Below are 17,120 nucleotides of genomic sequence, written 5' to 3' on the forward strand. Positions count from 1 at the left end.
AGAGAGCAGATCGGAGTGCTGGAGGAGCTCCGAAAGGTGGTTGTTGTGCTCTCATTGACTGACAGACTGAAAGGTGGAGCTGACAAAAGGGTGACAGAGGCCATGGGAGTAAGTGGAAGGATGGGGTCCCGACACAGAGGCATTCAGGAGTGGGAATGGTGCCTCAGGAGCTGTGGTTACTGAAAGAGATGGCAGGTCCAGATCCCCCAGTGCCAGCTGAGTACTCCCATGGTTCCTAATGAAGATGTAAAAAGAGGTAGAAGGAACATACATGGATTTTACCCCTCGCCTTTTGAATTTTAACTTATTTGGAATATTTATTTATTACACACCCTGGAACATTTTGTTGTTTTTGTAATGGCACTATTTTATGGATTTTTTTTCTTTATTTATTGAATGACTTTTTAATTGCACTGTTTTACACATCTGTTTGTAGTGCTTTTTGATTTCTCCATGTTTTAAATAAACTGTTATTACTTTTGACAAGTAAATCTTTCAATGCTCTGGGAAGTGGGCAGTGCCAAGGCTGAATCACAAGACAATGTAGTGACCTGAAAAGTAGAGGACCTGCCCAAATGTAGGACTCAAGGCCCCCAAGAACAGTTCCAGTGATGTCAGGGTCAGAGATGGTGGCAAAGAGGATCTCGTGGTTGACAGTGATGAAGGTACAGGAGAGATCTAGCAGGATGAGGACAGATGACATGTGGGTAGCTGTAGCCAGCCATAACATGTGGACAATGTTAAGTAGAGCTGTCTCGGTGGAATGGCCGTCTTGAAGTATGACTGATATGAATTAAGTAGTATGTTCTGCAGAAGAATTTAAGAGAGTTGGTTAAAGAAGCCAGAAAAATTTTCTAAATCATAAGACAGTCAACTTGTGACTATTCATTCAAGTAATCTGCAAATTTCAGACATTTGGGCTATTGTTTCACACAACAATGGGTCGGCTATGTGTTTTTTATTTAAAGAGTAATAAAAGCCTATTTTCAATATCTACAGTAAACAAATAACACTTATATTATACTGAAAGGATAAGGTACTAATAGAACTTTAGTCTAATGTTATGTCAAAATGTTTCACAATGAAGTTTGTCTTTGCCAACAATTGAGTTCTTAAAAAATCAATCACTGATTATCTATCAAAGTCTACTGAAGACTATATACAATTTCATTACTAGACTTTTAAAAAGTACCTTGAGTAGGAAGTATCTTTTTATGTTGTTTGGTATTATCAAACTCTGTCAGGGCTGGAGTGTTCCGTCATCTGAGTGAGCCATTGACTCTCCTACAAGCGTTTATTCTTCTCATGTCTCACCATACTCTTAATAACCCCATGGAATAAAGCCCTCCAGTGTTTTAGTCTAAGTGCTTCAATAGGCAGGCTGACCTGAAAACCACAGTTCTAGCTTTCATTTCTGACTTGCGCTATGTTATTCTATCAGGCTACATTTTCCATTTTGCACTTTTGTTTGGAGAAATGCATGTCTGTCAACATTAGTCAACACTGAAATGCTTCAGTCCATTTCATGTGTTAAGTACTTCTTCTTGTTCATGACAGATTCCCACAAAATGCTATGTTAACCTCCATAGTAGTATTGCAATATAGAGAGTAACATGCAAGACATTGCCACTTTCCAGCGCCATGATAAACAAGAAACATTAACATACACAATTTCATTTTATTTAGTAGAAAACATAAATCAGTAACACTGCACCTGAGGTAATGTGTGCAGTTCTAGTCCCATCCATCCATCCATTTTCCAACCCGCTGAATCCGAACACAGGGTCACGGGGGTCTGCTGGAGCCAATCCTTGTCTCCACTTAAAAAAAACTGTGGCACCAGAAGCTGTGTGCTGCTGAGATAATCGACATGAGCTACACTGAGAGGCTAAGGCAAATAAAACTCTTTAGGCTTGAAAGGACTGAGGAGTCTCAGGACCTGATGTACTGTAGGTGTTCAGAAATATCAAAGGCTGAATCCAGTGGAATTCTTTTATTTAAGCAGTAAATCAAATACTTGAAGGAAGTGTATTTGAGACAGATCTTACTGGGCATTATATCTGAAGCAGACACCTTGTATTTGATTTCAAATGTCTGATTTGATGTAGAGAGAATTTGACTGTTAGCTGTCTCAGCTCTTTCGGTCTATTGTGATGTTCTGCTCATGTCCTCTATTAACTTTCCTAGCCTCTCTATGACTAGCCCCCCAACCCATGACCTCCACATTACACTTTTGTCATTTTTGTATTGTACTTCATGCTTAGACCATTGGCTCCATCAGTGTTTGCAGCCCTTCCTCACTTATATGTATGCTACGACTTTATCATCTGGAGTTTTTCTGTCCTTCTTTAGCTCTCCACTTCATTAAAATCACACATTGCCCAATTTACATCAGTTTTAAGTCTATCAAGCAACCTTTGTTCTCTCAATCATCCGTCATTTTCTAACTCACTTATTCCTGAATAGGGTCACCAGAGGAGATGGAGTCAATCTCAGCTAGCATAGGGCGCAAGTTAGGAATAAATACTGGACAGTTCATCACACACACACACACACACACTATAACCAATTTTGGATCGCCAAACCACCTAACCTGCATGTCTTTAGACTGTAGGGGGGAAAACAAAGCACCCACACAGACATGGGGAGAACCTGGGACACAAACCCCAGTCTCCTTACTGCGACTACCACTGCACCACAGTGCCACCCACCTATGTTCAGTATAGATGTAAATCAAGTGCAGATCCATATATTTGATAAATTCTACAACTGAAGCAAAGGGAAGTTACGTGACTTGTTTAGGGTAACATGGCAGGTGAGCACTCTGAATATGCTACTGACCAATGTGTTAAGGTTCATAAAGTCTTTTACCTTGAGGACAGAATTCCTGTTTGTGTTTGTTACTCCTCACATCAAGTCTTCCTTGCTGTTAAATCTGAGACAATACAAACAGAAGTCCATGGCCAGCAAGGGGCAAAAACGGCACTAGCACCGCATTGTCAGCACACAAGTGAATTGGTTAGGGCTGCTGCTTCGTAGATCCATGGGCACAAGTCAGATTCCTGATGTGGTCACATTCTGGGAGGTCTGCATGTTCTTCTCATGTCTGTATGAGGTGTCCGTTGTTTTCTTTGACATTCCAAATATCTGCTTCACAGTCTTAATTCTTTTGACTCTCACCACACATCCTAAATAATAAAAGTGAATTCAGGCATGCTGCACTCACAACGCGTCTATGAATATTCTCTATGAGAGCTTCTTAAATTGGGTTTACAGGATAGGGCTGCCTTTTCCTTTAAACTCTGAAACCTATCATTTAACCAAGACTCACCTTAAAGTTCTTAAAGGTCTGTGTTTTATATTAAAAATATTTTACTAATTTAATTATTTTTTATATGCAAGGTTTGATAAAAAATATGTATCCTTTTAAACACGGAATATAAATATGAGTAAGAAATAGAAAGGGAAGTACAAGTAGTGCATCACAGATGACATCACTCTTCAAAAGCAGTGCCTTTTTACACTGTCATTAATAAATTATTTCAACACATGTGATAAAAACCAAGGCAACTAAAATATCCATCACAATCGAGTCACCAGCACATCACCAGTTTCTCTTCCTGCTTCATGTGATAAAAGCAACTCACCATCCTTGTAAACTATAACAGCTTCTGACAAGGCATCCAGACGAAGAGGCCCCAGTGCTTGGTCTGCAAAGGAAAAGGAACGCGATTAGGTGAGTAACCTGGGAATGCCAGAGAACCTTCAGCTCTTACTGGAATGCTGTAAAGCATAGCTGTGAAGTTTAAGTCACAATTAGTGACATTTATAGGTGCTGAAAGTTGTGTCAAGCTACTGGACAGTCCTGAAATCCCTGGCTGCTTTGCTGAAGTAATGGCACAGTTCTGTCTTTGCATTCAGGAATAAATTAGAAACGTAGGTACTGAATGAAAGGGGAAAGGAATTATCCAAGCATCACTCTCTGGATAACTCGGGATTAAACAAACATACTGAGAATTTAGAGTGAGCTGATATGTTTTAGAATTTAAAGTGAATTGATGTGTTCGGATTCAGCGGGTTGGAAAATGGATGGATGGGTGATATGTATTCCATATTTACTGTAGAGTGAACAAACGTACTGAGAATTTAAAGAAAAAATATATGTATTCAGATGTTAGAGTGAACTGATTATGTATTCAGTAGTTAGAGTGAATAAACATATATTCCGAATTTAGTTACAAATATGTATTCACTATCTGGAGTAACCAATCTGTATTGAGTATTTATAGTAAGTGACAAGGAGACAACCTCACGGCTACATAATCAGCAGATCACAATGATTCTGTACTTCTCTTGATCAGCAGATCTCCAGATCTGTAAACCATAGTCGGAAGCAGCCACCATTTTTACCTTGCGGCTCAAACGAAAATTTTAAATCTTCGGGTATTTCTTTAAAAAATGCAAGGTTTAAGAATTTGAGCTTCAATGACCCACAGACAACCAAGGACTAACAAACGTCAAGCACAGCACTTGATGTCATTTTAACATCACTTGAATTGTAATCCGCCGTCTGTGAAGTCTACTGAGCCACCACGAACACATTTGGGGTACAACTACGTGATGTTGTAAACTGGCTTTAAAAAAAACAGGTATTTAGTACTAACACATGTAATTGCATTCTGTTTTCGCTTTTATTGTTTAAAATGACACACTATTCCAAAAAATATTTAGTAAACAAAAATTGACTCTGTAATTAAGTAACTGCAAATTTTTTAAATGCTCCACCCATGAAATCAGCTCATCAGGTTCCAAAACGCACCTGAAGTACGCGCTACTTCCATTTACTAACTTGTTTTACTTTGCTTTCACGGTTTATTTGCCTCCAGCAGCCGGACGAGTCAGTTGGTGTGCCGGGCGTTTACGGGACTTTCACTGCTTTTCGTTCACTTCGCCGTCAGCTGCAGCTGATGTATGATTTTAAAAAAAAATCCAAAAATGTACTTGCAGAAGTTACCGATCTCCAGGTAAACTGGAAAAGGTAATCTCACGAAAATCGCACAGAATGTTTCTCGGTTTTATTAAATTTGCACGAAGAACAAATGAGTGTACAGTATAACGATTACAATGCGCACGCACATACAGGAGCATGCGCTGATAGTGCTGTTGCACCCCCTGATCCCTTCGCTGAGTTTTCCCCCATTACGTAGTTGTCGTCTCAGTCTGTCATTACAACAGTTTAAGATTAATGCCAAACAACATGATTGTAGGTTATTTAGAGGGGGAAGTAAAGCTCCTTGTTTCGGCGGTTCCCGACACCTCCCTGTGGTTTTCTGCTTTGTCGATGGGTGACGCATCTAAAGAGTGTCGACAGGAGAACAGAGGAGAGGGGCTTCCAAGAATAAAAGACCGGTTGTAACATTGACAGATGGCTATACAAGAGCACCACCCTCCCTTTGATTTAGGCGTGTTTTTTATCACTTTTTATATAATACCGATCGGATAAGCGAGAGAGGCTGCGCGTTGTTTCTCTGATATTGGGGGAGAGGCAGGGCATCATCAAGGTACAACGAAGATAATGTGAATGTCCTTTAAGAAAGGACGGTATGCTATTGGACAACAGACCACTCACAACTTGGCAAGGTCAGCATTTGTGACGGATATGCGCCCTTTCCATGCTCAAAAACGTATCTCTGCAGCCCAGAGTCTCCACCCTGGATCTCCAGATAGGTGGAATTGACTCCAGTGGGCAGTCCGAGTAGGTGGGGTTGACTTCAAAGGGCACCAATAGAGTCTAGCTAGCTGCAGACATCTGGAGGTTCGCCCACTGTTGGACTAAAACAATCCCACGTACTGTTGAGTAAGTTAACTCCACCTACTTGGAATTCCAGGGTGGAGGGTCCGGGCTGCAGAGATTCCAGAGTTTGCAGGCTGGGCTTCTGGCCCACACTTGCTAAAACATGGATACATGTAACTATTTTCCATGCCACACCACACTGAGAATGGCTGAAGCAGGAGAGGCTTTTGAATTTAATAATCTGAAACTGTGCGGCATCTCCCAAAAGAGGAGGGACAGAAAAGCTTTGTAAGACCATATAAAAATGCCAAGCACCATTTTAAGTTCTTCCTAAACAGGACCACAATAATACTAATTGATAATGGTGGGCTGAATGGTCTTCTCTCATTTGTCAAATTTCTTAAGTTCACATGTCCTATTATAAAAATTATAGTAATACCTGTAATGTTACACTCCAGGGTGCAAGAGAAGGACTCGTGGACTTCGCACTCAGTGCAACGTTGGTGTTAACTGCCCTTTCAAAGGACCATTTGTGTCTTCTGGGCTGGACCTGCTACCTCCTTTCTTGGCTGCTTCTCATCACCATTCAGGTCTCCTGTGGCACCACACACTTGTAGTGGCTTTCTCTCTGTGCCCAGATGTATGCCCTGCTTGTCTGGATTCAGAGGCAGCCACTTTGCCACACTTTGCTCCAGCTCCATGAGCCAACCCAAGGGCAGGGTCCAAACCCAAGGCTTGCTGGCAGCACTGTACCCAGGCCAATGGAGTCTTGCAGCAGGGAGATATGTCTGAAGTGCTTCTTGACGTACTGTATCTTCTCCCTCCATCCCCTTCACACTCTCAGGAGCTGCTTTTGTGGGGGACATTTTTAAAAATAAAGGTGCCAGTGTGGAACCAATTTTGGTTCCCAAGACTCATCCACATGGAGGGTCCAGAAAGAACATTAATTTATTTAAATGTGTAACAGGCTCGATACAGTAAATAACCACAAATGGATGTTAACAGATTTGTGAAATACCAATGGGTCCTGATTTTAAAAGGAGTGTTGGTGCATATAATAACACAGGCTAAATCCAGGTTTTCTCCATCTGTTAGTGTCCTTCTAGGTAGCCTACCAAACATGAGATTTCATTTTCTCCCTACATATTAGGGAGTTTTTTCAAAGCACAAAGAACCAACTTCACATGCAAAGAACCCTTCCCAAAATGAAAAGATGCTTTATCAAGTAATAGTTCTACAAGGAACCACAGAACCCAGTAAAAAATACAGAAAATGTCATTGAAGAACTTTTAATTTTAAGAGTGTAACTCCATCCTGGGAATGTGTCCCTCTCAGGTCTGGACCAGGGACGTTACAATAGTAATACAATAATGACGATGTCTTGAAAAAATACCCTGTAAAGGCATTTTTACTTTTCAAATGAAAGTATTCAGATTGCTTTAGTAAAGTGAAGCAACTATCCATTCCAAAATCGAACTTAAACAAGTCCACTGCCTGTAAAGTGTTAGGAAAAACTTCTCATAAAAGGAGACCATGAAGAACATGGATGGTGAGGGCACATAGCCACAAGCACTTCGCAGGAGACACTTCTCCATTCCCGAAATCTGTTGGCCTGGGTGTGTGGCTGCTAGTGATTCTTGGGAAGGATTGCGGCTTCTCTGTCACAGATGGTGTTGCCTCTGACCCCCAGTGAGCTGTGTGTGAATGTGCAGGTGGTGATCCAGGCAGATTAGAGACATGGAGGGAGCCGTGGATGATCAGAGCAGTGGCAGACACACTGGAGGGCAGCCAGCAAAGGAGATGGCGGCTTCATATGCAGAATAATCAATGACCATTTTAAGACCTACCTACCTGCTGTCAACGTCAGAGTGCATTTGTCCACCTCTTAACCCCCATGGTTGTTGCAATATACAGAAGGAATCCCATTGTAAAGAAATTCATGGCACCATAGAAATATTTCATTATAATGAATATGAGGAAAATACATATACTGTTGTTGACCAGGGTCGCTGGCAATTTACCATCTCTAGTGGCAGCAGTGCAACTACTTGGCTACTCATTCGCCGTTCCTTATTCAATTCCAGCCAGCTAATTCTGACACTTTTGTGTTAACTTTGTCAAGCTTCAGTTCAGTTTTGCCTGACATAACGCGGTTACCTGGGTCAAAAGAACTAGCAAAGTTGGCACACTCCTATATCTAATGAATGGGATTACCTGTGAGGTTTAAAGGGCACTGTAAAGGGTTAAAAAGTGTTGGCCCACCCCAATTGTCACACTTTTGTAAAACGACAGGAGTCTTTGTTAAGTGTCAGTCGAGTTTTGCTCGGCCTAATGTGGGTACTTGGGTCAAAAAGACTGGCAAAACTGGCACACTCCTATATCTAATGAATGGGATGCACTGGGATGTAGGCAGTGTGGTGCAGTGGTTAAAACTTTGGACCTCAAACCTGGAGGTTGGGGGTTCAAATCCCACCACTGACAGTCTGTGACCCTTAGTAAGTCACTTCACCTTCCTGTGCTCCAATTGGAACAAGAAATGTAAAATATAACCAGTTGTATCTCAGATGTTGTAAGTTGCTTTTATAAAGGTGTAAATGTGATGTTTAAAGGGCTGTAAAAAGTTAAAAAGCGTAAGCGTTGGAGCACCCCAACTGTCACGTATTTGTAAAGCGCAGTAGTCATGGATTTTCTTGCATTAAAACGTTGAACATTCAGCAGTAGATATCTGCATGACTCAATAAATATTTTAACTACTAAAGCTCAACTGAAGCTTGACAAAGTTTGTACAGAAGTATCAGAGTTGGCTGGCTGGAACTGAATAATGAGAGGTGAATGAGTAGCCAGCCGGTTAAGGAGCAGAGCAGCCTAGTAGTGGACACGCAATGCCAGCTCCGTAGCTGCTTTACTGTGTCTGGTAAACGGTAAACCAACGGCAAAGTAATTGGTTGTCCTCCGCAGGACCAGGCTTACTGCGCATTGTGCTTGTCGTACGATGTTTAGAACATTTAGCATTCAACCTGGGCTCACCTTTCTGTCTCTCGTGCAACTAAGTCCGTGATCTAAGCTTGACAATACTAAAAAATCGGGAGTGGTCTCCCCTAGACTTTCTCGTATACTCAGATATGGGGATGGTTATTTGAGGAGTAAACCGCAAGACAATGATTATATTTTTATATCATGTGTATATTGGGAAAAGGATGTTATCAATAGAGCTGCCAGGGAAGAGGAAAAGAGGAAGGCCTAAGAGGAGGTTTATGGATGTGGTGAGAGAGGACATGCAGGTGATGAGTGTGACAGAACAAGATGGAGAGGACAGAAAGATAAGGAAGAAGATGATCCGCTGTGGCAACCCCTAACGGGAGCAGCCGAAAGAAGAAGAAGAAGATGTACATTAAAGCAGTGTTTCCCAACCTCGGTCCTGTGGCTGCAGGTTTTTGTTCCAATCAGCTTCTGTTTTTAATTGGACTCCTGGGATAATTAAGTGATGTGTTATTTCCCAAGTTCTGTGTTTTGGGAACAATATAGTAATTAGAAAACTAAATTTGGTTAAAAAATACACACACACACACACACATATATATATATATATATATATATATATATATATATATATATATATATATATGTGTGTGTGTAATAAAATATATATGTCGCATACGCTTTGCATTATTTGACAGTAAAACCATTTCAACCATATATATATATATATATATATATATATATATATATATATATATATATATATATATATATATAAATGTACCAAGCAGTTATATGGGAATAATGCATTTTTTTCTTTTTAACAATATTTTCATCTTGCTTTTCATTCTACTTTTCTAGGTGTTCTAATTGTTTAATTAATCCATTATTTACTAATTAGTGGGTCTGATGCTAAAGTAGTTTGATTATTCCCTGTTGTTTGCCTGGGTGTCTGCTCTGCTCATTTTTTATTGTCATTAATAAGATACAACGAAGCGGAAAAACTGCAAAGGGCAAAGTAGAAAGAAATCAACAAAAGTGAGTTAAGCATTTAAATCTGTAGCAAAAGCAGTAATATTTCTAAATGTCTTATAAATGTAAAAATCACGCTGCTGTGCTTTTCTGAATGTAGAATAAAAGAAAAATAATACCAGCTAATTAAATGAGATCAGTGTTATCAGGTGTTGTCACTGATTAGGAATCCGGTTGGAACAAAAACCTGCAGCCACAGTGGGGCCCCAGGACCGAGGTTGGAAAACACTGCTTTAAAGAACATTTAACAACAAATCAAATCAAACTAATTGTGCTGCTACAGCAGCCCGTGTTAATATTGTTATTCAACTGTTTGGTACATTCCTACCTCCACCCCCATTTAAGTAATACATTTGGTATGTCCCTACCTCCCCTTTTGCTATTGGCGCTGCTTTTGTCTTTACTTTAGTTCCCACCATATTGTATTTAGGTTAAGGAAATTATCGTCCTTTTACCTTCAAGTTATCAATGGTTTTACGTCCTAATACTTGTATTACTTCTGACAAGAAATCTACATTAAAGTATATAGATTCTCAGCCTTAACTTCTTGGTGAGTAAACTATCTGTCCAAGTTCACTACAATCAGTGGGGCGACGCACACTGCGTACAGATTGGGTCTTGGGAGAGAAGCCTTGCTAATACGGCGTTCGGGGACAGAATACTAATAATATATTGAATAATTATTATAAAAGTAAAGTTGAAAAAATCGAATTCTAAAGCTGCATGAATAAAAGGCAAAGTACCACTTCTGATTAACGGAAATAGATTAATCAAAATCTCGACATCGAAACTTTGGACGATTACAATACTGTCCCTATACTTCGAATATGAAAAAGTAAAAACAGCGCTTCTTAAACTACTAAAAACATTTCATCTGAAAATAAGACGTTAGATGTAACTTTTCTTTATAGCAATACATGTATGAATACAGAACAAAAATGAGACATTAGATGTAAATTCAAACACGTTTCTAATTTATTTTCGTTCAGGTCCCAAAGCCCAATCTTCTGTTTTTTTCGATCCTTCAAAATTGTTGACCGTATTGAAGGCGCGATTCCAATGCTTTCGCCATGTCATTTTTCTTCATTGCAGTATCAGCTTTTTTTTCCAGGATTGTTCATTTTTCTTTCAGCGTCAACTGTCACTGTTTCTCATCTTTTTTGTTTATCGCAAAGAAAATTTTGAGAAGCACAATAAAAGTCGAACAATACGTTTTCCGCACACGAGCTACCCACCTACCTACTGGGGGCGCACTGATTCCGAATTTGGATACATTGGATGATATCACGCCTACACTCTCACCGAGATTGCCTGACACCAGAAATTTCACAAGAGTCTGTAACTTTCTTTTAGACCATCAAGAAGGTGACAGCATGTTGCAGGTTCCCGGAGCCGCGGCGAAAATGTACTGTAGGTGTGGTATTAAGTATTTTTTGCATCGCATTATTATCTTCCGTGTCCATTTTTTGTTGAAACAGATGTTTGTTATACTGAAATTTACATTTCGTTCAAACGAAATCCATTTAGAATGATGTTGCATCAACGTTTGTCCGGGCCAACAAAAAGCATTGGTTATTTTGAAAAATGTGTTATTTCGGTATACACAGTAACGGGACTTGGCCAGGATAAACTTACAGAATCCATTCATTTTTCTTTTTCAGTATTCACATATGCAATGAAGTCATGGCACTAACAGGTGCAAGACAGGCATCTCCTGGGCAGGACGAGGGCACACAAACACTCACACTGGACCACCCTAGAGGCATCCATACACCAGAGGACACAAGTTCCCTGTAAGCAGAGCCAGTTCAAAGATTTTTGCTGCACTAGGCGATGTTGTAAATGGCGGTATCCGTCAATAAGGGCGCGCACATAAAGGCGACCTTCAAAAGGGCGACCTCAATTGAGTGGCGAATAAAGTCGCGCGCAAATAAAGGCGAGCTTCAAAAGGGCGACCTCAATTGAGCGGCGAATAACTGCGCGTGCAAATAAAGGAGGGATTCAAAAGGGTGACGTCAATTGGGCGCAGCGAATAAAGGCAAACGCAACAAAATTACAGAAAATTTATTAGATAAAGGCAATGATTGAACGTATAAAAAGGTGAAAGCAAGAATATTAAAACATCCAATTAATTAAAGCATGAACTTCTAACGAACTACTTCTAACGAACGATTTCTAAATCTCTCTATATTTCGTTGTTTTCAAAATTACAGAAAATTCGATTAAGGCAATGACTGAACATATTTCGTTGTTTTCAAAATTATAGAAAATTAGATTAAGGCAATGACTGAATGTATAAAAAGGTGAAAGCAAGTTACACTTGAAGCTGTAGATTATGTGCAATGCCATGTAGATATTCGAGATGCGGTCTATTAGCATAATCAAGGACAATTAATTTAATTCGCTCCGAAGGTCATCCTTTTGAAGTGCTCCTTTATTTGCGCGCGCATTTATTCGGCGCTCAATTGAGGTCGCCCTTTTGAAGATCGCTTTTATTTATGTGCGCTTTTATTCTCCGCGCCCAATTGAGGTCGACCTTTTGAAGGTCGCCTTTTTGTGCGCGCCCTTATTGAATAGAACCGTAAATGGCACCCTGTCACCCTCTTTGCCAGACCTGCACATTGAGATCTGGAGACAGGACTGGGGACAGTGAAATATTTAGGACTCACAATTTGAGAATGTCGAGTTATAACAATGTCTGTTTACAAGACTGTCTCCAAAAAATACGCTTTTGAGGGGGTCCCATTTCAGAACATAAGGAGGAATCAGGCTGTATTCGTAGTTAATAGTTATCTACGGCTTTTAACACGTATCTAAAGGAAATTTAAAAACAAAGGCTTAACCTGTTTACCTGTTGCTAAAACTGTGGTTTTGTTTCTATAGTTATATGCAGTGCCAGCCACTTCAGGTCTCTGCCGCTCTCCTTGTGAAGAGGGGGGCTGAACGCGCACCCCAAGGAGACGCTGTCACTCCTCCAGATCCCCCTCTTAAATGGTGATGCAATGGGAAACAAATACAGTTTTTTTTTTTTTTACCTCCTCTTTGCTCGATCAGCTCCTGGCTTGCTGCTGCTGCTGTGCCGTGTGATCTCCATCTCGTGCGGCGCTTCGAGTATTTAAAAGCCTGTACTGCAGCTGTCCTTTTGTCTCACTGCCTTGCCTCCCTTCTCCCCCAGACATCCTCTGCTCCTGTTGGGGGTCCCGCTCCCGAGGCGTGCCCCTATGAAGAGGAAGATTTTCTGTTCTTTTAATTGAGAGTTGGAACTGTCCCCTCCAACTACATATGGAGCTCGATTCACTCCTGATGTTTGTCTGAAGTGTTTGAATAAAGTTTCTGTCTCTAAAATGTCCTGTGTATCTGTGCAACTCTGTGACCCAAGCTCAACAGCATATGTGGATTTCACTTTCATCAATCAACAAATCTTTTAATTCTTTTCCCAGATGGCAATGCGAATTAGACGATCTACAAGTCTCCGACTTAAAGTTTAAATACAAACAATATATTCGTTCTCTTTTCGCTGTTTGGTTATTTCACCGAATAATAATGTCCGGTTGTTTGCGCTAATGCGATCTTTACTATCATTTTTTTGAGACTTTTGAACTTTCATACTTCCATTATCTCCAACTTGCTCTGCATGTGTATGGTGCCAACATTTTTGAATTCTTTACAACGTTCTACTTTGTCATCTACTGTTTGTCTTTTATTTCTGGCCCCGGGCGTGGTTAAATCTCTTGGCACAAAGTCTCGTCTCGCGGGACGTGAAAGTGTCTCTCTGAGAAAGTCATCTCTCATCTCAAGATTTTTTTTATTATAATAGAGAGATATTTAACCCCCAGGTAAAAGTGTGCCTTTTGATAGGTGACTTTCTTTCTTTCTTTTTCTTTCTTTCTTTTAACTAAGACTGTAACATATACATGTTGTTTAAATTAATAAAATAAATTGAAAGCTTAGTATAATGACAACATTCAGTGAAATGACTATCTTTAAATAGGAATCTTTACCCTCAATTCTTATTTACTGTATGTATGCAAATATGTATATGTATATATATATATATATATATATATATATATATATGTACGTGGGACATTCAAAAAGTTTCTGCACTTTTGTATTTTTGTTGGAAATGGTGAAGGCCAGGAGGAGTAGTAATTGGGCATTAAAAAGTTGGTACGACGCTGGGAAAATTGCATCGCAAACGAAGGTGACTATGTAGAAAAGCAATGTCATTTGTTTTTGAAACCCATAATAAATAGAGTTAAAAAAATGTGCTGAAACTTTTTGAACGTCCCTCGTATAGGTGTAAATATTTATATATGCAAATGATGCAGTCTACCTACCTATCCAAACAAAAACAACAAATAAACAAGCACACAGCTGCTGTAGTAGCGAGCCCAGGGCGAATCTCACAAATGGGGGTGAGCACCAGAGGATGATATCTGCTAAGTTTTAACACAAGTTTTAATATATGGCCATTTGGGAGATGATCATAGTGTGGGTTAAATCAGCTTTTAGCAATTCCCTCACGAGCTACAGTCCAGGTGCCGTAATTTTATTTCGCCATGTCTGTCTCTTCTTGGCTACAGTTTGATAATGATTATTACTGGCATCATCATCGTTGTTGTTCCTGTTATTGCTGGACTGTGTGGATCATCAGACGTTAACACCGAAGTATATGAAAGTAATACAAAACGATATAATCAGACATTTGCTTTGAGTCCGAGCGTTCGTTAGGTCTGTATTGTTTTAAAAATGTCGCGTTGCCCAGGGCTGTTTCTGGGCAACAGAATGTGCTGTCCATAGTGCAGGCGCTGCTGCGGCGCACGATATTAACATTTCTTTGTGTTCCGGTCTGGTCCTGTCATCTATATTACTAAACGACAGTTTAATTTATGCACGGCGGACGCACCGAAGTGTATGCGCACTGCGCCGCAGAGCCCCAGAGTCAAACCCAGCAGCTTCCCAGAGTCAGTAGGTGCCACCCAAACAACACAAGCTGTAAACTAAACTTGCTCTAATTCACTGCGCCAGCAGTCGATGTCAGCAGAGGCAAAGGAGTCACGGCTCCAAATGGAAAGAGCTCAACGATTTGTAATACAAAACCGAGCCAGTAGTTCCCAGAGTCAGTAGGTGGCGCCCAAACACCACGACCTGTCAACTACACCTGCTCTAATCCACTGTGCCAGCAGTCAGTGTGTGTAAGTTGGAGTATGCTTCCTAACAGTAAACGACTTCTACCTAACGACACGGCCACAGAAATACAAAGACGAGACCGCATGGATAAAAACAATACACGGAGGCTCCTACGACGCGCTTCAGACACGCCAGAAGCAAAGACGTCACGGCTCCACAATGAAAGAGCTCAACTAACGGAAATATAAAACGAGCCCGTAAGGATAAACACAATGAACGAGCGCGCCCACAACACGCTTCTGACACAGCAGAGGCAACAGAGTCACGGCTCCAAATGGAAGGAGCTCAGTGATTAGTAATACAAACACGAACCCGTATGGCTACGACCAGTAAACGATCCCGTATGGATAAAAACAATGAACGAAGGCGCCCACACAAAGAAACTCCTTTAGTACAAATATGTTTATTTCATTAAATGAAAACTTTACCATGGTTACGACCTGTGAACTAAACCTGAGGTAAAGCGTGCATGCCAGGTTGTACAGCCACCCGAACTCGACCGCCCACACCACCGCACCGGATCCGCCGCCATGGTCACTTCAGCACGCGAATCCGCCGCTGTCAGCAAACAACTTCTCGCTGACGACACAGCCATAGAAAAACAAAAAAGAGACTGCATGGATAAAAACAATACACGAAGGCGCCTACAACACGCTTCTGAAACACCAGAACCAGATGAGTCACAAATACAGAAAGAAACCGCTTTAGTACAAAAATGTTTATTTAATTAAATGAACTTTCCCAGGACGCACCCACCCTTCATGATATTTCATCTCTCCAATTATCGGAGGGAACAGAAAGTGATTGCCATTCTTGGATTTGCAATTCTTTCAAGAATCGCGGGCTTGCTGGTTTCTAAAGAGAATGAAGATACAGTAGGTCTCGCTACATGGGGCTGACCACTAGAGGGCGCCCTAGGCGCTTGACTAGACCGCTTATGCTCAGAAATGGCCCTGCCTGGACAACACCCACTCATCTACAATTGTTTTCCATCTTGCAATTTCATTTTTTCAGGATTTCTCTTCTGATCAGTTATGTAACACAGGCTGTGACTTTCAGATGTAATTTATTGCTCTGCCATTTTTTTCAGATGCTTCTTCACTGCCCGCCGTCAGACGAGCAACTCAATTGCATTCTGGTTTGCTTTGAGTTGACCATTTTAGTTAAGACCTCTGTGAAAGGCATTAAATAAAATAAAGGCTGATAAATCAGTGAATACTTGAAGGTGCCAGGACTTCATGGCTCACCTCAATGTGGCCCTCGTCCGTTTTTACAATGCCTGTTATAGCAAAGTCTGCAGAGTTTGTGGCCTGTATTTTATTGTTTATATATCATCGGGATTCTAACAATTCTATATAAAGAATTTCACAGACGCATCATATGATATTTATTTTCTCCTCTTTTTCTTCCAACCTTGTGTAACGGTCACACAAGAGATTTTAAAAGCTGCCAACTACATACTTTGCAGATTACTGTTACTAAAATCGCACCTGCAATGTCCGCTTCTTCTTAGAATGCAGAAAAGAAAAAAAAATACATCAAGAAAGTAGACAAGACTGTATCTATTATTAGAATTCTTGGAAAGTTTCACTTCTGCATTTGTTGAACTATATGACATCTTGGTGGTTTGTTCTTTTCATAGAAGCTCATAATAATGGGAAGGAATGGAGGAAGGTGTAAGGAGGAAGTGTAAGAGATAACCATTTACAGCGTATTTTAACTTTATACATTTTTTTGTATAATGGTGACTCATAGAAATTCCACAAAGTCAAGATGAAGTAGCTGTCATGGGTCAAACTGTATGTGTGACAGAGCCACAGCTTATCTCAGGAACATTAGGTACAGGTCATGACCAACTCAGGCCTGGATGCCAGTCCATCACTGGGCACACTCACGCATACCTGAGCAACAACAATATAAAGTCCCAAGTTAATCTAACAAGCACATGTAGACGTGTGAGAGGAAAGTCAAAGAAACCTTCCATAAAGTTCAGGTAGACCTTCTGAGAGTCATACATGATGCCAGGAGGTGGCATTAACCACTGTGCCACATCCAATTTATTGACTGCCCACTTGGAAAGCTGAATCTTGTGCCAGGTGACTCCTCCACCTTACTGTACATT

The 17,120-nt window shown here is 40.5% G+C and overlaps 1 protein-coding gene across 1 annotated transcript in view; it reads left to right on the forward strand.

Annotated features, from left to right (window-relative positions):
- Nucleotides 1-3,526: 3,526 nt before the first annotated feature.
- Nucleotides 3,527-17,120, forward strand: part of LOC114642856 (lysophosphatidic acid receptor 6-like) — a 45,202-nt gene continuing 31,608 nt past the window's right edge. The window contains exon 1 of the mRNA XM_028791615.2: nucleotides 3,527-3,736. The gene's annotated coding sequence lies outside the window, so the exon portion shown is untranslated. The remainder of the gene's footprint in view (nucleotides 3,737-17,120) is intronic.

The sequence above is a fragment of the Erpetoichthys calabaricus genome, chromosome 11 (assembly GCF_900747795.2).
Source record: "Erpetoichthys calabaricus chromosome 11, fErpCal1.3, whole genome shotgun sequence".
Taxonomy (NCBI): Eukaryota; Metazoa; Chordata; class Cladistia; order Polypteriformes; family Polypteridae; genus Erpetoichthys; species Erpetoichthys calabaricus.